We start from the raw sequence: 24,529 nt of genomic DNA on the forward strand, positions 1-24,529 counted from the left end.
AATGCGAAAAGGATTTTCAAAGTCACAGGTGGTGCAGTCCACACACACAGTTGCTCTCTTTTGACTGTGCTGTGTAATTCACCATAACTTTCATATTACATTTTTCAAGTATCCTCATCGCGAGCTGTCTAACCAAGGTCAAATGGAATAGACGTCCTCGTCTTTTCATTTTCCGACAATAAAACTCCTCATAGACCCCTGTCATTTCAGTGCAGCCTATTTTTCTGCCCCCCCATCACCCCTAAAGCATTTTCCCAATACATATGTGATAAGGCAATTTTATGCAAGCGTTATAGATAAAGTTATGGTTTTTTTTCTAAGTTTCTTTTTCTTTTAACTTGTCTACATTTACTGGGGAGAGGCAGCTGCAGATGTACAGAGGCTGAGGGATATGAAGACTGGAAGGGTGGTGTGGGTGTGCATAGGGGAGGGTGTGATATTTGACTACACTTTTTCTAAAGTAAAAAAAAAAACAGCCTTTACTGTGTAAAAGTGGGACTTTGACTTGACAAAATCAAATCTACAGTCAGAGCAATGATTGAAAAGTTGAACAGAACCGGAACAGGTACAAACAACGCTGGATGAGCACCCAGGTTGGTGTTCCCACCAGTCAGTGTGAGCGGCACAGAAAGGCGCTGTAAACAACCTCCAGATTCCTAGTTGGAGAACCGCATTAAATATTATTTTCATTTTAAATCTTTTAACACATCCTTATTTAAAGTGTGAAAAACAGACAAAAACACGTAGAAGTTGATGTAGGTTTCTGAATTCCAAGCACATATATGCTGATGCAAATTTTGATGATTAATAAATTGGCCCTTCTACCTCCTTTATATTTTAGGGAAACTGAGATAATTGATTTGCATCTCTCAAAGTTCTTTTAAGACAAATATGGAACCTGTTGGTAAAAAAAATATGTAAATTTGAATGTGTCTCGATTTCTAATAATATATTCTATTTTTTCAAATGAGTGAGCGCTGCCTCTTTACTGTAGCACGACGTGACCATGTAATACACCTGCAGGAGGTTGATAAAGTTGCAATCACTTCAAGTGACTAAGCTATTAAGTCAATCAGACCTCACATGTAGGGCTGCAGGAAGTAAGCAGAAAAGAGCAGACAGGAGGGTGCAGTAACAAACTGCTTGTTTGAATAACTTCCTAAACAATCTATTAACACATTTTAAATCCGTCTTAACTGGAAATCTAAAATTATTTAGTAAAAATCTTAGACATATCCCCTGTGTGTTGAATGACTTTGTTCTCTTTTTCTGCTTCATATGACACATCTGGTTTTGAGTTATGAAAAACGTTGATAGTTTTATTATTTTGTATTCTACTTTGTGAGGCAGAGCAAAGAGTTAATATCTACAAAGTATTTAATATTAAACTAATCATATAGTAATCAATAGATACGTTTTTTTAATACTATCTAATTTTTTTTTTTTACATTATATGATTGATGCTGTCCAATTGTTACAAAACATGCATACCTAACATTCTTTAACACTTGACCACCGCTGTAATCTAACCAAAACTTTAATGTTAGTCTTCATCATGGCTGCATCGAGACATTTCACAACCAAATTTAGAGACAAAACTCTAAAATCGATTCAGTTATATTAATCGTCACTTTGCAGCCATGATTGTTTTTAGGTAGACAGTCTTCCAACTTTTCCAAGTGTAATTTCTTTTTCTCCATTTGTACTTTTTTTCTTTTTTGTTGTTGTCATGTAGTCTGTATTAGGTGATAGCAAGAATATGCTATAATCTGAGATTCTGCAGGTTTCGTTCTGGTAACATATATCCATAATACAACAAGGGAACTGGGTTTGACTAATTTAAAAGAGATTAAAATACAAAGATGGGTTTTATAACACATTCCTAACTTCCATTTTGCCTGTATTCATATATTTACATAAAATGTTACAAAATAACTGGAAGAGTCTTCTAAAATAACTTCCACCCACCTCTAAGAGGGCGTACCGACTGTTATCTGAGCAGTAGATTAATAAATGTTTAAAATAACTGACTTTTAGCTGTTATGTGAGTTTCTTTGTGAGGTTATGCGAGGTGTCTGAGGGCGAATGTTAACATTTCTAACATTTTCTTTAATTACAGTTTTGCTAAATTCTGTTTCTGCAGCTGAATAATGGCTGTTTGACTTACTGAACTGCCAAACTAGAGGGTCTGAATCAGATACGAACTTAATGGCCATGTTTTCTATGATAGAAAAAACTGTGAACTCATTTTAAGACAACCTCTTAGGCATTTACAAGGTGGGAAATAAAAAAATTAATACACTTATTTAAAATAAAACATGTTTTTATTGTGTGTTTTTTTTTTAGCAAAATGAAACATTTTAGTCATCCTTACTTCCCTAAAACAGTAAACATTTTTATCTGATTTGATACCACACTTTTATATACAAATATCTGCTTTAGGTATTTAGGTCTTATATTTATGCTTCCAGAATGTCTCACTTATATCATCAATTTATTATTTATTTTAAGAATTGCTCAGAAAACCGGCTCTCTTTTAACAAAGCAGATTTTTATAAATCTGATTATTGAAAAAAAGAAAAAAGATCAGCTAAACCAAGGCAGCTAATATATTATCCCTTGTTGTTGTATCGCTACCTTGGGTACCGTGTCAATTTTGGATAAACTACAGAATCTCATTGATCATACGCAGCTCCCTGCATGACCTTCTCATTCGCTTCAAATCGGACGCCTTTGTTCCCCTCTTCACTTTTAGCCCACTCATATCCTCACCCCAGCGTTGTATCGATCCCCCACTCCAGCAGAACATCACGGGCTATAGTACTTTTTGCTGTTTCAGTGCCAACCATCTGGGATTGTGTCTGCCTAAATCCAAAACCCCACCTTTATCAGAAAGGCTTTTTATAGGCCTCAATCCCAGTTGTCCGTTTCTGCTCAACAAGCTCCGTCTGACTTTTAGTCTTTTCTCTTTCATTTTTCAACATTCCGACAAACTCTGTTCAATTGATTTCTGTCTCTTTGTGTGAGGGTTCAGCACATTTGGACTTCAGTCTGGGACACATCATTTTATTATGTTATTTTCAGATCTTGCCTCCAAGTGAGGCAGCGGAGGAGTGGGATCCAAAATGAAGATGTGGTCAAGTGTCAAGCAAGCAAAAAGCTAAAAGAGATCAAAAATATTAAATTTTGTGGAGGCAGAAAACCAAAAAACTGATCCGAAAACAAAGCAAACAAGGAGCTTAAAAAAAACTGAATACAGATGAGCACTTGCATTATTGCTACAAACAATGCAGCTATTGGCTTTTCACGCATACAAAACATTTATCTGGTTGCAGATGATGAATAGCCTCCTGTGCGTTACTGCTTCATCTAAATTGTGTGAGATGCAGTGACTTCCTGTGGCGTTCTGTTTTATCAGCTGGCAATTTGCTCTTCAGCTGCATTCACCTGACACCGCAGGTGTTAATCTGATGAAGTGGCCAAAATTACCAAACCGGCGGGGGTCTGAATGCTAAAGAACCCTTTGACACCTGCTCAGATGAAAATGCATGAAATGTGGAAAAATAATCAATGCCGCAGTGAACTGAATGTAATAAGGACACTACGCCGTGCCGGTGCGCGACAGTCCATCTCAATTAGTGCAGTTAATCACCTGGAAGCATGTAAATTCATGTGTAGTGTTGAAGGTTATTTCCCAAGGTCTGACTGGAGAGAGCTAATGAAGAAGATAACTAATCCTGCTTCATGGGATACCTGGTCGGACACATTTATTGGCTGCCTGGGTGTCGATGTGAGCAGGAACGTAAGCTTCTGCCTCCAAACAAAGCGAGGGTGATGGTGGGGGAGCTTTGAAATAAATAAGAAGTTCAAACCTCCGTCTTAATGATCTGCAGCAAAGAGTGAGTCTGTATGTGTGGATGTGTGTGTGCGTGTTGCTGAATTTGTGGATATTTCATTTTAGAGCGAACGAATAAAAGAAGATTAATGCCACAATGATACAGACTCTGGTCTGTAAACAGAGTTGGAGTCTGTTTGCCGAGTGTGCTGACAGCACCGAGACTGCGGAGCTTTGTGATTGTGAGAAGGGAAAATCTGACGAGGAGAGCTGACAGACCCGTAATGAAAAATCATCAGGCTCTTACAAATCAGAAGAAAATAGCTCCTCATTGCAAAGAATTCCATCATCTCTGCATCCGATTTCTCCGCCCGGCCGTACAGATATGAAGCCAACGGACGAGAAGCACGGTGCACCCCAGACGAGTCTGTGAGGGATTTTAGAGTTTAGAAATCAGAGGGTTTCCTGGCTTTGCTTTTGCAGAGTTTTATATCGTCGCCGAATAACTTCAAGTGAATGTCAGTGTTCCTGTCACCAACAGCAGAAGAACTCTTGCTAAAAGACACGAAGTGTAATAAAATAAAATATGTGAATCAAACTGGCTCACATGCCTTCAGTGCGTGTCTGCTGGCAATAAGCTTTGGTTTCAGAGGCAACCTTGTCTGGAAGAAAAGTTCAAAAATATACACAGATCATTCCTGCTTTTTGCACCAAATATATTCCTTAACATTGATTAAATTTGCATCTGTTCAGTTTGATAGTGGATTTACTTCACAGCGCAGTCATCAGGTGAAACCAATTACTCCAAACTCTGGATTGATTTAGTTTTAACAGATCAAAAGCTTTTCATTAAGCTGTTCTTTAATGAACCTCAATCTTCTTTGTTAACTCACCGAAATATGTAATTTTGCACAAAGTTGGTTTTCCAAACATAACTGCTGACTTACTGCACATCAGACAGGCTACATCACTGTCTGTTCTTAAATCTCCTCTTGAAACTAAACCCTTTGCCTCGTCTTTTAACACCACGTGAGACTTGTTGATTTTAGTTAGGGTTCATTTCATTTTAGTTTTGCATGACTGGTTATATGGATTGTTTATTTATTTTTTATTTCAATATTTTATGTTTCTGTGTCTGTGAAATGGCATTTGTCATTTTAATGTTTTTTTATGCATTCTGTATAGCATGTTGGGCCTTTTAGTAACGTGAAGTGCTTTATAAATAAAGCCGAATTGGATTGGATTTTATTACATTTGTCATTTTTCTCCCAATTTTACAGTAAATCTCCTACTCAGTTAAATAACTCTTCCAAATGCTGGTTAATGATGTGTGTGGTGGATTTGAAAAGTACCAACAAGTTCCTCTGTGAAGAATTTAGATGAGGTAGGGTGCTTTGCTACAACTCTGTTTTCTTTGAGGTTACGCAGAGTTCTTGGGTGCATATAATAAAAAAAAACAGTTTTGTGTGAAGATCCTTGCTTTTTTTTAAAAGTCATCTCATTTTCTGCAGAAGTTCCAGAAATACCTTCTCAACACATCATCCTCAGTGAAAAAGATGCATTAAGCTCAGCGGTAATCACAGCAAACCCATTCACAGGAGCCTATAGAATAATTAATCCGTAGCCACATTCACTGATTCGCACTCACATACGCGGACATATTCATACACCGATACACAGATAGGTCAGCAATTTTTATTAAGTGCCTTGCCCAGGGGCACGTCAACACTTTTAAGATTCCAAGACTTCACATTGAGCCACAACAGCCACAGTCATGCCAGTATGTTACATAATTTTAGCAGGAATTAGTCACTATTTGACTGACATTTTAAAGAAAAGCCGGTGGACAAAGGAAGGTCAGTAACCAGTGGTATTTTTTACTGAAGGTATCACACTCTTAACACCAGGCCATGCCTGTACAACACCTAATGTAACTGAAGGTGGTAAATAGTGCAAATACTTTTCAGTAGCATAATTATCTGCAGACCAACCTTATCCAGTCGTTGCTTTCTTGACTCGTGTTTAAACGTAAAAAAAAAAAAAAAAAAATGCTTTAAAATGAATCAAACGCTGACGTCGCCAAGTGGCAAAATCTGATCAAGGACTCTCAATTAATTATGATCCGGTTATTTGTGACGGAACTCCTGTTAAGCTGTTGAATTGAATACAAAACCAGCTTTACCACCCTACCAGTTCATTATCCTTTTAAATGTAATGAACAAATAAAAAAAATAAAAAAATGTCCCCCTTTTTTTAGTCATTGTTTAAATGTCTGTCGACTACGTGACATATCACTGCAGAGATAGTGACGGAGCATTCTGTAAACTAGACGCTTCCCAAAGTGTTTATATCACGCTTAACATTAGTTTGCACTGCCAGCTCTCCCTCTGCATATGCTGATGCACATCATTATTGAAGTACCTTTTAGAGCGGGCCCCGTGGTGCATTATCTGTCCATTTGTTTAACTAATGCAAAGCCACAGCAGCACAGTATTTTGCTTTTTCACAGAGCTTTACATTTACCAATGATAGAGGTCTCAGATCAATGGAAGAGGCTTTTACGGAGCTATTTTTTGCCTCCACAAATAACCAGATGTACATTTTTATATCACATGACGGCAGTTACTTTCTTCAAGAGAATGCTATTCAATTTGCTGCTTAAAGAAATTAAAGGATAGCTAGGATCAGAGTAAAATGTCAAGTCAGTTGGGCCTATTAATCTGGTCAGTTAAGTAGCAGAGGGGGCTGTTAACCAATGTCTGCTGTTTTGATGTTAATGAAATTAACAAGAGGTGCTCTAAAGGGTAAACAACAGGAATGGTTGTGCTAGTGGAGGCCACAGATATGTTTTACTGTTTTTTTTGTAGTTTTCTAGTATTTCAGTGTTACGACTGGTGGCATGCAGAACCCTACAAAGTGACCTTCCAGTGGGCCACTGGCGGGAATGTCTTTGACCAACCGTAGTTTGTATGGTCCCAACATGCATCTCTGAGCTCCTAGACAGTCTGAGGTGGATGGACCTAAACATTATGTCCCAGTCAGTGGTATCAATTCCTTTATCCTCAAGCAACCTGGACAAAGAGTAGTAGTAGAAGTCACGCTCCCCAGAGCTGGACAGTGACCCTACAAGGGCTGTAAATAAACCTTTTAATTAACTCCACCAATTAGACCAATTGGCTCCGGCCAAAGGAGTGAAGCCAGAAGGAGGGGATGGGCTTCACGCTTAGGCTACGTTCACACTGCAGCCTGAAGTGACCCAATTCCGATTTTTTTGCCAATATGCGACCTGTATCTGATCTTTTTATGACAGTCTGAACAGCACAGATTGGATTTTTTCAAATGCGACCCAGGCCACTTGGATATGTGGTCCTGAATCCGATACGTATCTGATCTTTTCAAATGTGACCTGTGTCTGTACGGCCGGGTCGCATTTGTACGTCTGTCAAGTACGTCACCGATACTTGACAAACGTCAGTAAACTGCGTCCTGCTATGCAGAAGCGGGAAGAAAAACGACACCCATAGCGGACTACAATGAGAAGAGCAGTCAACGGAGACAAAGCTCCGGTTAGAAAATAAATTAATGGCCGCAAAATGCGCGCCAGCATTATAATCCATGTTTACTTCCGCAAACACTGAGGACGCTTGCTACGTGTGACGGCATCGTGTCTTCGAGTGCGCAAGCGGGACACTTCGGTTGAACGCATTCAGTTCACACAGGAGATCACATACAAGTCGCATATATTTTGAAATGTGAACGACCACGCAAAAAAATCTGATTTCACAAAAAAATCGGAATTGAGCATTAAGACCTGCAGTGTGAACGTAGCCTTAGTGGAGACCTGAGATGTCCCAGGAGAGGGGGCCGTCCACAACCCAACCTGACAAACAGGACACTGTACACACACTTGAACTCACCACACACACCCTAAACTCCCAGGTCCAGGTACCATCACCCCAGAGGGGTATCCAGCCTCCAGACCTGGAAGGGAACCACCCCAAACCTAATATTCCCCAAACCCAACATACCTGGTCTATACTCCAGACCCAACCCCACCACCCTAATCCCAGCCACGATGACCCACCAGCCTATCTATCCGATAGCTTCCGATATCCAGACATTCAAAGGAGCTTGTTTTAAAGCATAACGCTTGTTTGTTTCATTCCGCCGTCGTTCGATAGAGCGATGAGCCTTATTCCTGCATTAATATTGAATATTAATGCCGATTTAAAGGCACTTTGATAACTTTAGGATTGATCGAGTTTAGCCACCGAGCGCCACAGCGCCCCCTAGCTCCGGGAGGTATCTTTGCATTGATAGATTCAAGCGCTCCTAAAGTAATCATTTTACTGAGCAAATCAGTCTTTAGAATGTTATTTACTTAAAATAATGTTCTGGTTAACTCAGGATTTGCAATGTGAATGGGTTGAAACACATGTCAAATGTTGTTCTGAATTAGTGAAGCTAATTTAACCTCAATTCACATTGTTTAAGATGAACTTAGGCTCTTTAACTTAAACAAAATGTTATTTAATCAAATAACATTTTGTTTACTCAGGATTTGCGTTGTGAATGGATTGAAGCACATGCCAAATGTTGTTCTGAATTGGTTAAGCTAATTTAACTCCATTCCATGCTTTTTGAATCAGATCTGCAGTGAACAGAATTCACTGAATTATTCTGATTATGATCAACCACTTTTGTTTTGTCTTTTGTTTGTTTTTGCACGTAAATAGTTCCTTAGTTTTTCTTTTTATCTTCATTTTGCTTAGTAGTTTAGTTAAGTTGCACTAGCCTAGTAAAGAGGATTTATTGATTGAAATATAGTGTTAATTCAGATAAACAGCATTACATAGTGATGTTCTCTGGATGTTCATTTAATTTCTGTTAATAAATTCTTGAACTTGAAGAAGTTATCACTCCTTTATTTTATGTGTGTGCAGAGTTTGCTGTTAAAAGATCGCTAGTGCTCGAATTCACCCCTTTCAACCATTGTCCTGATATCAGCTTAAGAGCTGATTATCACCAGACAATACTTAACAGACAGAGAGTTATTTATGAAACATTAAATAACTTTAAACAGTGTATAATTGCACAACAACTGGAACCCACCCCACGAACCCAGAGGAACTGTCTCCCCCACTCCCTGCCCTCTGTACTTCAGCCCTACACCCTATTCCTCGGGAAAGCAGAAGTGCTAGACCCATCCTCAGCTGCATTAATGCAGTCATTAGCCCTTTTTAATGATTCTAAATTAGAGGTAAAGGTCTGGTTTCTGTGGAGATTTATTCAATGTATAAGTCATATTTATGCCCTCTGAGATATTCCTTCACAATTTAAGCTGTGTGAATCAGAAGTGTGTCATCTGCTTTTATTGGGTAGTACTGAGAATCAGCAATAAGAATAAACTCATTTCATGAAAAAAACACTGGCTTAGCAGTGTTAACAAATATATGATAAGACCGGTAGTTCAGCGTGATTGAATGTGTAATAATTGTGCAATACTTCTACATTTTCAAGATACTTCATTATCAACAATTTAAAACAGCTCTTATTGATCTGGTGAAACAACAAACCGTCCCGAATAAATTAGGATGTTGGCCGACTCTTTGCCTCAGGGAATTTTACCACCCTGCCTGAATCCCTCGTCACATCCTCCTGGATGACAGAAGCCATAACAATCCCAGAGAGGACAGCTGAGAGAAAGCACCAGGGAAACCAAGACACAGATTAAAGAGGCAGGAAAGTAAAGAAGACAGGGAGAGGAGAGGAGGAACAGGGGTTGACAGGAGGACGAGGGGACGAGGGTTACAAAGTGGTAAACTGATGACTGCAAACAAGACAAAAAAGCTTCTGCATGACAGAGCCAAGCTCAGTATCTCACACACTTGAACCAGGTTGAATTTTGGTTTTACACACATATGCACTCATAATGTGGTTTATGGTAAATACAGTCATATACAGCAAGTTAGAACTGAGTTACTGAAATAATTGAACGTTTGAATATTATTCTAGGGGAAATACATAATAAAGATTAACACAGACTGATCATGTCGTAAAGCCTTTATTGCTTATTATTATTTTTTACCATCTTCAGCTCATAAAAACATAGCATTTAAGATTAGAATATTGCATCAGACCAATAAAAAAAAGAACACTGTTCATGCAGAAATGGGTGTTTACTGAATAGAACTATATATATATATATATATATATATATATTATTCTAAGTATTTAGAATATTTAAAATCTTGATGTAAGGATTAACTTTTCCTCATTCTGACAGGTATCCCAGATTTATGACGTGGCTACCATGTATCCTAGGCTGAGGGAGACCTTCCTTATACACTTTTATGCCCAAAAGCTAAACCCAATCATTCAACAGACATGCTCATTGCTTATATCTGTCAGAATACTTTTTGCAAATCTATCTGCTTTCTGGAAAAAACTTTCCGAGTACCCTAAATTAACTATTGTTGTGGATTAGGTGGGCAGAAGGACAATCTAGCATTAGGCCAAATGAAAGAGTTGCACCATGCACACTGTGTTTAAACAGGGGGAAAACCTAAAGGTGTATTTAGAAAAAAAATCTATAAAAATCGGACTTGGGACAGCATGTCAATCTAACAAGCACATGTTTTCTACACATTGCTGGAGGACTACGCTTTTATTTTCCTTTCTAGCATTTTTTAACCCTTGCCTTTATGCATGTCGACATTCTCTACAACATCCTCCAAAAAACGAGTCATGTATCCTCTGAAAACAAGACAATCCTTAGAAAGTTGTACTCTGTCCATAAATAACCTAAAGGAATAGGTGGCCATGGAGGAACCACTCTCAGATGCAGACGCCACGTCAGACGGTAGCAGCTTAGTGCTGCAAAATAATGCAGCACAATAATAAAAAAAAGGCTCACTTACAGAAGGCCTGAAACTTATATTCATTTGAACTTATTAACCAAGATCTGTTGTCGGATTTTGACACCAGTTTCCCCGAGAAGCTATTGGATGCCACATGTGGACTTTTCCCAGTGATCTGCAAAGAAAAACTATTGAGCATAAATTGATCCAGATTGCAACCAGGTAGTTATAAACTTTTGTGCATGCAAGAAAAGTTGTGGGACTGAGCTTCACTGTAAGCAATATATATATATATATATATATATATATATATATATATATATATATGTGTGTGTGTGTGTGTGTGTGTACATATATATATATATATATATATATATATATATATATATATATATATATATATATATATATATATGTGTGTGTGTGTGTGTGTGTGTGTGTACATATATATATATATATATATATGTGTGTGTGTGTACATGTATACACTAGTATGCAAAGCTGTTTGACAAGAGAAAATTTAGCTGAAACACCTATCCTTGAACCTATAGTTTAAGCCTTAATGCAGCACTGTTAGGTACAGGATAGCTATGGCATGGGCTCTGTTTAAGCTTGTTTTTGGTGGTGGTTTCTTATTTTTTTTGTGCTTAAAAGGGACCTAATGTTATTTTAAAGCAGCTTTTCTTTATGTAAAATTTCAGATGCTTCTGTTGTTAAAATCCAATCTGCAGCTTTTTATATATATGAACCAGGCACCACTGCAGCATACCCAGGTTGTAACACAATGTTATTCCAGCCACTGGTGGCTTTCTATCTTTTGGAATCAATCTGCCTATTCTCCTCTGGTCTCTGAAATCAACAAGTCATTTCGATCCACACATCTGCATGTCACTGAATAAACTCTCTTTTTCTGACCATTCTCTGTAAATCTCAGGGATGGTTGTGCATCCAGTGGATCAGCAGTTTATAAAATGTTTAGACCTGCTCGTCAGGCAACAACCATGCATTTGACGCTCGATCTTCAACGAGTCATCTTCCCCATTCCTAGATGCCTAAATGCATTGTGATGGAGCCCTTTGATTGACTGGTTTGCTTTTTGTTAACAAGAACTGGAAAAGATCTGCTTAATAAAGAGTTTGTATTTCACAGCATAACTCTAAAATCACCCATTGACCTTAAACTAAAAACCTGAGTTAATTGGATCTGTCTGCAAACTACAGAACCTTCCCATTATATATTTTTTCTACTTATGCTTAAATTCTTCTTCAAAGAAGATTCAGAAAGTGAGAGGGCCATGATTGCTTCCTCTTCGTTCTTGAGAATGCACTATTATCCTTATTTATATGTTGAAAGAAAGGAGGGCCTGTGCGATACTGTATGCAGTGTTGAGCTGGAAAAGCTGGAGCTGCTACTGCCCTTCAGCTGCTCTAACCCAATTATGTTCCAACCTAATACAATTTTTCTGCGCTTTCATTTGATTAGTAGGACTGTGCGTGTAATCCCTCTTCGTCCTGTGGAGCCGTTGATCATTTACTTCTGTTTGCGGGAAACGTTTCTGAAAGGTCACCGTGCCATTGGGAAGGAAAGAGTTGCTCCAAAAGAGGCTGCACCTACGTTTACAGGCTGATTCCTGTCTCCTCCATCCACCTGACTGCAGTATGGGTGGGAAATTATGTGGGATTAATTGCCCTTGTTTGCATTTTTCATGGTTAGCACTGTACGCGTACCCCGATGGACGCTTGGGGATTGTTTGTGTGCGAAGGTAAAAATAGCCCAGCATGTGTTGATTCAGTCACATCACTGAGAGGACAAAGCTTTTTCTGCTTCACCCACCTTTTTTCTTCCACTGATCACAGCCTATTGATCACTTGTCTGTTTAATCGATAATTGTAATGCACGGCATTTTCTATCTTCCATCAACATGTGAAGCGACTGGAGATGATTCCGCTGAGGACGAACACCCGAGGAAACAGATTATTTGTCCAAACAGCAGGTGACATTGGGAGAGTAAATTTGTATAAGGAATGATTTCCCTCCTCTGCAGCACAGGCAATATGTCTGCCTGCAGGCTTACTTTTTAATATCTGCAGCAACACTGAAATGCGGGTTATAAAAATGTGAGCGATGATTTTATGACATTATTCAACATGCTTTATTAACATTCTGGTGGCGGTGTGCGCGCACTGCCACAGCCGGTGACTCAAACAGCCATTTGAGAGACAAAGGGAGGAATAAAGTCAGAAACTTCATTTAGTATAAAGCAGTGAACACAAATGAACGGCAGGGGAAAAGCATGAGTGAGGATTGTTGAAATACCGTCCTGAGGGAAAGTCATTTAAGTTTGTTCCCTACCACAGTTTCTTTCCAGAGTGGTTCTCTATGGGCACCAAAGGAAAAATAATTAGTTCATAAACCTTTAAGTACTGCAGCTCTTTGGCTGTAATTCACAGTTATTCATTTCCAGATGCCGAGTCCGAATGGCTGCATGGTGTGACTAAAGCAGAAATTGTGCGTTCACACAGTGTTAATGACACAGAAGCCAACACTCGCGGTGTTCCTTTCTGGGGATTATCTTTAAGCTTTTAGAGAAAACCAATCAGAACCAGAGGAGCTAACGTAGAAGTTAAAGCCCATTTGTAAATCAGCTTGAAATGATTCAGAAGTTTAATCGTCAAACTTGTAACTAAAACTAAGCATTTTATTTCAACATAGCTGACATGTTTTGGACTCTACATATAGGGGATATTATGTAAGCTATAACACAAGGTCTAGATAGGTGTGACAGCAAAGTGCGGAAAGCAACTATTAATATCGAATATCTTTCTCTGACATACTGTATGAAACCGGTTAACAAAATGTCAGAACATTAGCCACAAGTTTGCATATAACTCAGATCAGGAATATATTTCATTTCACAAAGGTAAAGCAAATTGCCAATGCAGTTCCTGTTAAAGGGGAGTTTTCCTCTCCATAGTCATGCATGTTTGGTGTGAGGGATTGATGTGAAATCTACAACAAAACTTAAGCAGCTTGAATAATAAACTTAACCTGATTGCAATGTTTGATTACTTGGGTCAGCTCACTTCTATACATAAAACCTCTACCATTAGCTTAGCTGTCACTTTATACAACTCATAGTAATTAATATTGTGTGTTTTTCAGTGATGATATCAAGTCGGTTGTTTATACCTGTAATACTTTATCAGTTTGTTTCTCTTCTCATTTTATATATTTCTCTTTGCAGGTGTAGAAGCAGACTCTGAGGATATTATCGTGTTCTCTCCTTTTCCATTCCTCTATTTTTTCACATTTTCTGCCTTTTAGCATTTCGCCTCATTTTTTCTCCTCTTTTTTTCTCTTCTACCTTTCTGTTTTTGTGTTATTTGAACATGAAATAGTCCCAGAATAAAATCTAATAAAGCTTTATGCATCTATATATATAATCAAGCAGAGCACTATAGTGAAAGAAGTAAGGCTCAACTTGTGAAAGTAAAATCTGTTGGGCTCTCTTTGGCATTGAGACAACAATTCTTAATACTACAATGCCAGACATGACATATATATATAAAAAAAGATAACTTGGGTCAGTTCGATTGTTTGTATTTGACATGTAATCTTTCTGTATTTTTTGTGTCATACTCCATCCAATCAAATTAATTCATCATACAGTACATATATTAAAGTCAGATCCCTGGTGTGAATGTCAGTCAAACATTCAGATGCAAACGGAAGAGTCAGCCAATAACAGCAAGACAGGAGAGAATGGCTGAGTAAACAAGAATTCAGACATTCATTTAAAAAATTATCATTTTAAAAGGCTTTTACGGGAGGAATAAAAGCAAATAAAAGAGCTTGGACTGGACGAACAGTCTAAAAAAATCCAGCAGCAGTAAACCCAGTTCCAGTAATGTTTATCAATGTTTATCAATGTGTGGTAAAAAGAATAAAGTTTATTAGCGGCTACCACTGAATCTAAATTAACATCCTCTCCCCATCCCCCACTGTTAAGTCACACTTCACTATTCTTTACTGCAAGCTGTTAAAAACTTTAACAAACAGTTCTTTTGCCTGTTTCTAAACCACATTTTTTTTATTTTTCCATCTGAAAACAAGCATCATAAACAATTCCCACCTCAGTCTATACTGAGTGTGTTTCCATGCAATAAGATTCAACAATAACAGACAAATCGGTAATGATGAGTAATTGCATCAAAAAAACTAAAATCAGCTACCTCCCAAATGAGTCAACAAAGCAAATCTCCTAAATAACAAATGGCAACATGCCACTAATCGTTAAGCCATTATAAGCGGATGGGCTAATTACTGTACATCTGCGGGGAGCAGGGGAGGTTGAAGTTATTGCAGATGATTTCCCACCGCTGTCAGTCTACCAAATGGGAACCTGCTCCATAGTCTACCAACTTTGGTGCTGATTTAATCCTCTGATTAAGTACTGCTTGACCCACACTTGGAAAATTATGCACTTTGTGCAATTAGGGAAGAGAACTTTTCTAATTTTTTTTGTGTGTTATTTTGCTCCTCGGTAAGAACCCAGACAGCCTGATATAATTCACAGGTCTCATGCAGCGCAGTAAGTGAGAGGCTCATTAGTAATCTAACAGTGAGCAGATGCCATAAATTTACACTGCAAACATTCAGCTAATGATTTTACGCAGCGTATACACAATGACTGAGTAGGTAGGATGTTCACCCAGCCACAGCTGTCCAACTGTGAACCAGTTAGCGATTTAGTTCCAAAAGGCTCACAATTTAGTGACATTTCATATCCACCCCACTTAAAACATATTGACCCAACAAAGATTTACTTTTTAAATTAATTTAATTTTACTTTTGTATGGAAACCTTATAGATCATGGTTTGACTGCTTTAATTTTTAAGGAGAAAATATTTAGCTTTTGTTTTAGATTAGGAACAGGGACAGTGTTTTTAGATGAATCTATATTGTTTCAAGACCCTATACTAAAATAGAAATCATCACCCTTAATTGGGACCCATAGGAATGAAGAAATGACACCACAAAGTTTGAGCAGCGAATAAGTTACAAACTACATCTTCTCAGAGTTATAAGGTTTGTGTTCGAAGCAGAAACATTAAAAGCATGTCTATACTTAAAGTACTTCTTGATTTTGAGATCGACCAACTCGGAAATACATGCATTAGTGACCATATTTTCAAAAAATGTGGCATTAAGATCGTGATTGCGCCGTTAAAGATTTTTTTAAGGACTTAAAATTGTCCCTCTGCGACCGCTAGGCTGAAAATCCACAATTTGGGTCGATGACATAGTTTGTGGGCGTTGCCCAGGCTACGCTACAGAGTACAATGGAGTACACCACGAGAAGTTCGAATGGCGATTCAGAAAGTGATGAGTGTAACACGAAAGACAGCGCTAGCGTCTGTTTCGATTCAGGTAGGTCTGTCTACACATTTTAGGAGAATAAACGAAATGGGTTGCTGGTGTGTAATTGGAAGCGGGTCTTAGAATCGTGGTTCTGGCTGCTAGTTCAGATGTAAACACGGAAACAACTCGTCGAAGCCCGATTGCCTGGCATCATTTATGACGGCTGAAATTCGCCAAAACAGCACATAAAAGAAAAAGATGTACATTCAGCACAAACCACAGTGTCCCAGCATTATGTGTTTCCGGAATTTTACTAAATAACCTGGACGTATGAGAGGCTGTGGTAAAGAAAGCGAGCCGGTGTTGTGCGAAATTCTTTTCCCCCTGTGTCAGCAGCGCGATTTGCAGCCGTTTTCACGACGCTTCTAATTGATTTCTCGGTAAAACAACTCCTATAATCATGTCAATGTTGTAACATTCAGTTTAATCGGCAGCTGTTGTTTACAAAATTGTACAATAAAAATAAACGTGGTTGTCACTACAAATGACACATGAATTCCAGGAATAAGTGCCGTGGGATTTCGGTGGTCCGACCCAATTCGCTCGCTTTGTCCGTACTTGCCGATTCCACTCAGCCAGGATTTTCTCACCTCCGGAACGTTTCGGGTTTGGAAATGTGTTTAATGACACATTCTCCTTGTTGGAGTTTGAGCAACCATACGCGACACACTTTTTAACCATGTTTTATCTGTCTATTTGTGTTCGAGAAAAGCGAGTTTGCAACCAGGAAGTATCTTGTTACCATGTCAACAGATCAACACCTACCCACATCGGGCAACATTTTTTATGAGCCTTGAACTAAAAAGCCTTAAAAATCCACTTTTTCATTGAATTTTTAAAAAAAATTTCCTCAGGTCATGATATGTGAACTTTCTAACATATAGCAACTTGTATGATCTCAAAATCAAGAAGCACTTTAATATTCTAATCCAATTGAAGCATAGTTTCCTTTTCCCTTGATTGGAAGAACTAGGAAGAACTTGGATTCCAGACAAGCAAGCATGTGGCAACAGTGAAGAGGAATCCCTTCATTTTAACAGGTTGAAACCTCCAGCACAACCAGTATCAGCAAGAGTAGCCATCTGCCGCAACTATCGGGGGGTTAAGAGGACAGGAAGGAGACAGACACAAACATTAAAGCACTGAGGCAGATGTGCCTCCCATGGAAATAAAAATCAAATGATAACAAGAAGGTAATCACAACCATGTTCTCCAGCAGCCTGAGCCTAAAAGATAGGCACAGGCAACATAACTAGAGAATGCTTTGACTAATGTGAGCCATTTTAACATGTTATTTTTTTAAAGGAACATTTTAGCATTAAAATGGAGCTTAAGCAAAAATTCAGACTGAAGAAACTCTATTGCCTACCTCCATCAATCAGAGCCTCATCTGCCTCTGACGCAAGCCAATCAGCTTTGAACTGCTCCTCCTAGAAGCCAATCAGCATCCTGCGTTCATCTTAAAAAGAACTCCACATCCTCGTCTCGGCCTTCTCCTCAGCGGGCAAGCGGTGGCTGCGCGTGTTTGGACTCTGATGACCGGATTCAATCCACCTCCATCCCCTTCTCCACCATCATAGCTCTGCCTGGCTTTCCTACGGTCCTCCTTCAACCTCAGAGTGCAATTCCTCCGGACTCTTACAGAATTCCCAGTCACTCCTTAAAACGGTCCGGCAGAAGACCGCCATGTTGAGTCTGGTTCTGCCACAGGTTTCTTCCCAAAGGGGAGTTTTTCCTCTCCACAGTCGCTTCATGCTTGCTCATCATGGACAGTTCATGTAAACCTGTGTTTATCAAAGTTGGACATCTAGCTCAAACAGATCATCATATGGACTGAACAAACTTCATTTATCTCCACTCCACCACCAGTTTCAGGCCTGGGGGGAAATATCCCTATTCTCATACGCCTGCTTATGCATATTGAAGTATAATTCAGCGTGAACTTTTCCTGCCGAGGTCTGAGCGCCAAACTCTTAAAAATATTGTATCAATAAAATTCTTCTAATGGCCTTTTCTTTCTGTGTGAGTTTTTCAGATTGAAATAAACAAATTGTCTCTCTCATGGTCTGTTTCTCTTATACTTCTGCCCTTTTTATCTTTATAATAATTTTTTTTTAAATGCCTTTCTGTTCTTCCGTTTCCCATTGAAATCATTCAGTTGTGCTCTATATAAAGCGGTACTGCCATCCATTGGTATGGATTCCTCGTTAATTTACCCCCATGTTCCCCCTTTTTACCCCTGTTCTGAGGAGCATCTTAGAGCAACTCATTATGGTGCAGTCTCTAAAGGAGGCACTGCACCCCCCCCCCCCCCCCCCCCCCCCCCCTTGTCTGAATGTGCTTCCAAATGTATCTAAGCACACTATTTTTAGATGTACAATAGTACATTTGAATGCCGGTATACATAGTGATGAGGTTACTGTCAAATAAATCCCCTAGATAGTATTACCAAGTTATAAAATGCTTGTTTTGGTGAAGAATGATTGGTTGTTTACAGCAGCTACTGATGTTAAACTGAGAGACCTTCAGTCTGGCTGCCTCAGGGCGCATTACACAACCTCAGACCCCTATAACAAATCATATTATAACATTATTCAAATAAACAATAACTCATTTCACTGAATGTCACGAGTTAATATCATGTGCATATGTTTACTGGGAAGAATTGAACAAGTTTGACTTAAATTTACATAACGCCGCCAGCCTACTTTTGTATGACAGAAACCAATGAAGGCACCTATAGTATTGAAGAAAGGTAAATACAGTTTTTTTGTTTTGTTTTGTTTTATGAATAATGCTGATGAGATACTCAGTTTGATCTTGGAATTCCTCTGTGTAAAACATCGAACCAAAAAAAGTACAGAGATGAGATAAATTTGGTCACATGGCTCTACCCGCTTGTCACAGTCTCTTTTACTAGCCTTCCTTTTTGACACAAAAACTTTCAGCAACTGTGTGGCGGTGCTACAGTAAGCTTACCAACATAACTTACAAAGGAAGACTTCAATAAAAAAGTAGAACATGAAGCATCATTATGCAATGGTGAGTCATGGGAACGTGTGACTCTGTAATTAAAAGCACAATGCATTGATTCGTAAACTCCCAGCCACTGTCAGGAAAACATCCAGCCACTCCACTAAAGCTTCGGTTTAAGACCACTGTAGATTATGGCAGCTATAATTGGTCTTTCCAAAAAGTATTAGCTCTGCACTTTGCTTTGACCCGTTTCATTATGAGAGGTGCCACCGTTTCACATGTTGAACATCAGAGTTTAAGGGAAGAAAGGATGATTTTTTTTTTAAACATTCTCCATTTAAGCTCCTTTAAATTACAGCCAATCTAGGAAGGATTAAAAAACTTTTTGCAAACGAGCGGAAAAAAAAGCATGCATGCTCTACTTTTGACAGAAGATACACTGTACTCAGCAAATGGGTGCTTTCTTTAGATAAAAGAGCACAGTGTGAAAGGAGCTGACAGAGTAGATGTGATTTGAATGACTGATCAGTCATCCCAGTTCACACTTCTTCAATCAATTCTCTGACTCCTCAGATTCATTGTCTACACATCGCCAAGCATCACTGCGTGTCCCAAAGCATGATCAGAGACGCAAGACACTTGTGCTGACTTTACATTCATTCTTGGGCTTCTGATCTAAGACATGACAAATGAAACAGTGAGTGTACCTGAACAGAGATTTAATCATGTATATGTTGCATATATAACTGCTCTTTAAGCTAAAAAAAAAATCCTTTAAAAATTGTGTCTGTATTATTTAATTTAACGTAAATGGTAAGAAAGAGCACAGACATGTTCAATTCAATTCAATTCAATTCAATTCAATTTTATTTATATAGCGCCAAATCATGAAACATGTCATCTCAAGGCACTTTACAAAGTCAAGTTCAATCATATTATACAGATTGGGTTAGATTATACAGATTGGTCAAAAATGTCCTATATAAGGAAACCAGTTGATTGCATCAAAGTCCCGACAAGCAGCATTCACTCATGGGGAACCGTAGAGCCACAGGAAGAGTCATCTGCATTGTACATGGCTTTGCTGCAATCCCTCATACTGAGCAAGCATGAAGCGACAGTGGGAAGAAAAACCACCCATTAACGGGAAGGAAAAACCTCCGGCAGAACCGGGCTCAGTATGAACGGTCATCTGCCTCGACCGACTGGGGTTACAGAAGACAGAGCAGAGACACAACAAGACAGACAAAAAACCACAGAAGCACACATTGATCCAGTAATCTGTTCTACAGCGTTGGAAACCAAAGTCAACTTGCTGGTTTGTACCGACAAACTTGAGGAATAAAGTTGGTTCTGATTCTGATAATAAGGATAAACATACGAATTTCCCCAACAGTGAAAATTAACCTTAGCTCCAAACCGAATGTGTAAATCCGCTATATTCACTCACTGCCATGTTTTCCAGGAAAAACCTGCCCTCAGAATAAAAGTCCTGGGTGTCAAATTATTAGACAAAAAACTTAATTAGGGGTGAACACTTTTAGTGACATTTTAAATGGTCATTTACTCTCCAGACACATTTTTTCATATCAGATAAGACAAATTGACCAGTCAGTTTGTCTTATGGGACATAATTTGAATAATTGAATATTAATTGAATGTCATTTTATGTTCTGATTAAGGCAGAGGGGCTAACCTTTTACCACCTCAACCAAAGTATATTCTGTTATATGGGATACAACATGGTTCAGGTTAGCTACACCTAGCCCGATCCAGTGCCATTTAAGTCCTGTGTGGTCTATACACCATCCAGGTAAGTATATGAGCATGTCATGTATAGCTCCCTGCTCTGGGCTTAGCACACCCTGTCAGGTGTGGCTATCTAACTCTATTTACTAACTAATTGAGATGGGGCTGTTAGAAAGCATTTGGACTCTAAATGAATCTACTGTCACGTTCTGTTCTGGTTTATGTTTATTATTTGGTTAAAGTAGCTCTTTTCGCCCTTGGATTTATTTCCGTTTTTGGATTCTAGTTTAGCCCCTTTATTGTGTTAGTTATCTGGTCCCTGTTTTAGCTCTACTTTTAGTTCTGTGCTTGGTTTGTTTGGTTTTGTCTTAGGGTTATTTTCTAGTGTTCCTGTCTGCTCCCTTAATCACTCCCACCTGTCCTTGATTAGTTTCCCTCCGCTCACCTGTTCTATCAGCCTATTTAAACCTGCCTTAGTTCTCTGCTCCCCGTCGGTTCATCACACTTCATGCCAACACGTTTGTGCCTCCTCGTTTGTTTTGGTAAGAGCCCAGCACCTTGATCCTGTTTTGGTTAACCTGCTTCTGTTTATTCTGCCCAGTTCTGTTCCTGTCAGTGTATTGGATGTCTGCCTTACCCACTTTTTTGGATGTGGTTTTTGTTCATTTTGCACTTCAATAAATCCAGCAAAAGGAAACATTGTTTTGGCTGAATTCTGGGTTCTGCTCCACACCATTCATGACAGATGAACCGACCAAGAAATAAGAACCCATCGCCAATTCATTTTTCTTTCGCTGGAAGAGCAGCGCTCTGCGAAGCCGGCACTTTGCCCAGCTCGCCGGCTCGCATTATTCGCTCACCGGATCTCTTCCTGGAGGCGGATGAAGGATCGACAATGGGATCTTCTTTCAAGGGAACCAGATTAGCGTTCTGTCCTCCCGGTGTAGGTCCCAGACGTCTCCCCCGCAGCAGCAGCAACGTTAACCAGCTTCCTGCTCGGAGCTTACGCTCGGGAAGGCTCATATTGGGTGATATGGTGTCCGCTCAGAAAATGGGGGAGAACTCACCAGAGTCCTCCGGTGATGAGTCCACTCTGAGGTTTTTCCCTGATCCGGATTTATTTGAGGAGGTTGAGGCAGACGTAATCGCTGACCTCCGTCCGGATCTTTTCCTCAACCCAGGTCTCTTTCCTGATTGTGTGGAGGAGGCGTGCCCGCCAGCGCGAGCCCGCGCTCTTCCTGTCCCTCCGGCAGATGCAGGCACGCAGCGTGCCCGCGCAGGACGACGCCGTAGGCTCCGACACGGACCTGACCGGGTAATCCAAACTACTGTTCCCTCACCGCCACCCGCTTCCGACGTCCTGCTAACCGAGGGATCACCCGCTTCATCCATGATCGCGTGTCCGCCTTCCAGTGCGGCGGAACCAGGAGCTGAGCAGCCCATTGCGCCTCCTGGTGGCGTCCGTGACGCCGAGTATGAAACACTGGAGAATAAGATAAGAACTTTTGCCCCTTTAATTAAATGCCTCAGAGAGGACCTTTTCAGCCATTATTCAGTGGAGCTGGAGGTTAAATTAAAGGAGGTAGAGGGGTACTATAGATCAGCCCTCCAGGCTTTCTATAGTCGACCGGCCCCTATCCCCGGGGGGGCCCTGGAGGGTCCGCCTCTCCCCAGGTCTCCAGAGGGGGCCCTGGAGGGTGCACTTCTGCCCAAGTCTCACGAAGAGACCCAGGAGGGTTCGCCGCCAGCGGGCGTCGAGGAGACCCAGGAGGGTCTGCCGCCAGCAGGCGACGAGGGGGTCCAGGAGGAACCGTTTCCGTCCAAGCCCCACCAGGAGGTCCAGGAGGACCCGCCCCCGCTCAAACCCCCGGAGGAGACCCAGGAGGGTCCGCTGCCAGCGGGCGACGAGGGGGTCCTGGAGGACCTGCCTCCGCCCAAGGCTCATGAGGGGGTCCTGGAGGACCTGCCTCCGCCCAAGGCTCATGAGGTGGTCCTGGAGGACCTGCCTCCGCCCAAGGCTCATGAGGGGGTCCTGGAGGACCTGCCTCCGCCCAAGGCTCATGAGGGGGTCCTGGAGGACTTGCCGCTGCCCAAGGCTCATGAGGGGGTCCAAGAGGAACCGCTTCCGCCCAAGCCCCAAGAAAGGGCCCTGGAGGACCCGCCTTCAATGCCGGCTCCCCGCAGCTTTAAAGCAGAGCCTCCAGTGCCAGCTCCCCGTAGCTTTAGCGCACTGTCTCCAGTGCCAGCTCCCCGTAGCTTTAGCGCACTGTCTCCAGTGCCAGCTCCCCGTAGCTTTAGCGCACTGTCTCCAGTGCCAGCTCCCCGTAGCTTTAGCGCACTGTCTCCAGTGCCAGCTCCCCGTAGCTTTAGCGCACTGTCTCCAGTGCCAGCTCCCCGTAGCTTCAAAGCACTGTCGCCCGAAGCCTGTAGCCAGGCCCAGCCCGAAGCCTGTAGCCAGGCCCAGCCGCCCGAAGCCTGTAGTCAGGCCCGCCGCCCGAAGCCTGTAGTCAGGCCCAGCCGCCCGAAGCCTGTAGTCAGGCCCAGCCGCCCGAAGCCTGTAGTCAGGCCCAGCCGCCCGAAGCCTGTAGTCAGGCCCAGCCGCCCGAAGCCTGTAGTCAGGCCCAGCCGCCCGCAGCCATTAGCCGGGCGCCGCAGCCATTAGCCAGGCTCCCCCTGTAGCAGCCATTAGCCAGGCTCCCCCTGTAGCAGCCATTAGCCAGGCTCCCCCTGTAGCAGCCATTAGCCAGGCTCCCCCTGTAGCAGCCTGTAGCCAGGCTCCGTCTGTAGCAGCCTGTAGCAAGGTGCCAGGTTCTGCTCTCTCCCTATCCAGGCGTCAAGCACCGAGGGCGCTGGTCCGCCGACGGTCTCCGAGGGCGCTGGTCCGCCGACGGTCTCCGAGGGCGCTGGTCCGCCGACGGTCTCCGAGGGCGCTGGTCCATCGACGGCCTCCTGAGGCCCTGACTCGCCTGGGCCGTGCCCCGGGACGTCCGCCGGAGAACCTGACACGCCGGGGCCGTGCTCCGGGACGTCCGCCGGAGAACCTGACACGCCGGGGCTGTGCTCCGGGATGTCCGCCAGACTTTTTATTCTAAAACTCTGGTTTTTTGAGACTTTTCTGTTAGTTGTTAGTTCACCCTGTCTGGGTTGTTTTTGGTTCAGGTTTTGATTGGTCATTTTTGGATTTTGTTTCATCTGTTTGTCGGGTTTTTTTTTGTATGGACTGTGTCCCTCCGTCCTGTAACCCCCGCCACCCACCCGGTCTAATCTGTTTTATTTTCGGTTCAAAGGACGTCTGGAATCCGTCCTTGAGGGAGGGGCTCTGTCACGTTCTGTTCTGGTTTATGTTTATTATTTGGTTAAAGTAGCTATTTTCGCCCTTGGATTTATTTCCGTTTTTGGATTCTAGTTTAGCCCCTTTATTGTGTTAGTTATCTGGTCCCTGTTTTAGCTCTACTTTTAGTTCTGTGCTTGGTTTGTTTGGTTTTGTCTTAGGGTTATTTTCTAGTGTTCCTGTCTGCTCCCTTAATCACTCCCACCTGTCCTTGATTAGTTTCCCTCCGCTCACCTGTTCTATCAGCCTATATAAACCTGCCTTAGTTCTCTGCTCCCCGTCGGTTCATCACACTTCATGCCAACACGTTTGTGCCTCCTCGTTTGTTTTGGTAAGAGCCCAGCACCTTGATCCTG

Source organism: Fundulus heteroclitus, chromosome 3 (genome assembly GCF_011125445.2).
Source record: "Fundulus heteroclitus isolate FHET01 chromosome 3, MU-UCD_Fhet_4.1, whole genome shotgun sequence".
Lineage (NCBI taxonomy): Eukaryota > Metazoa > Chordata > Actinopteri > Cyprinodontiformes > Fundulidae > Fundulus > Fundulus heteroclitus.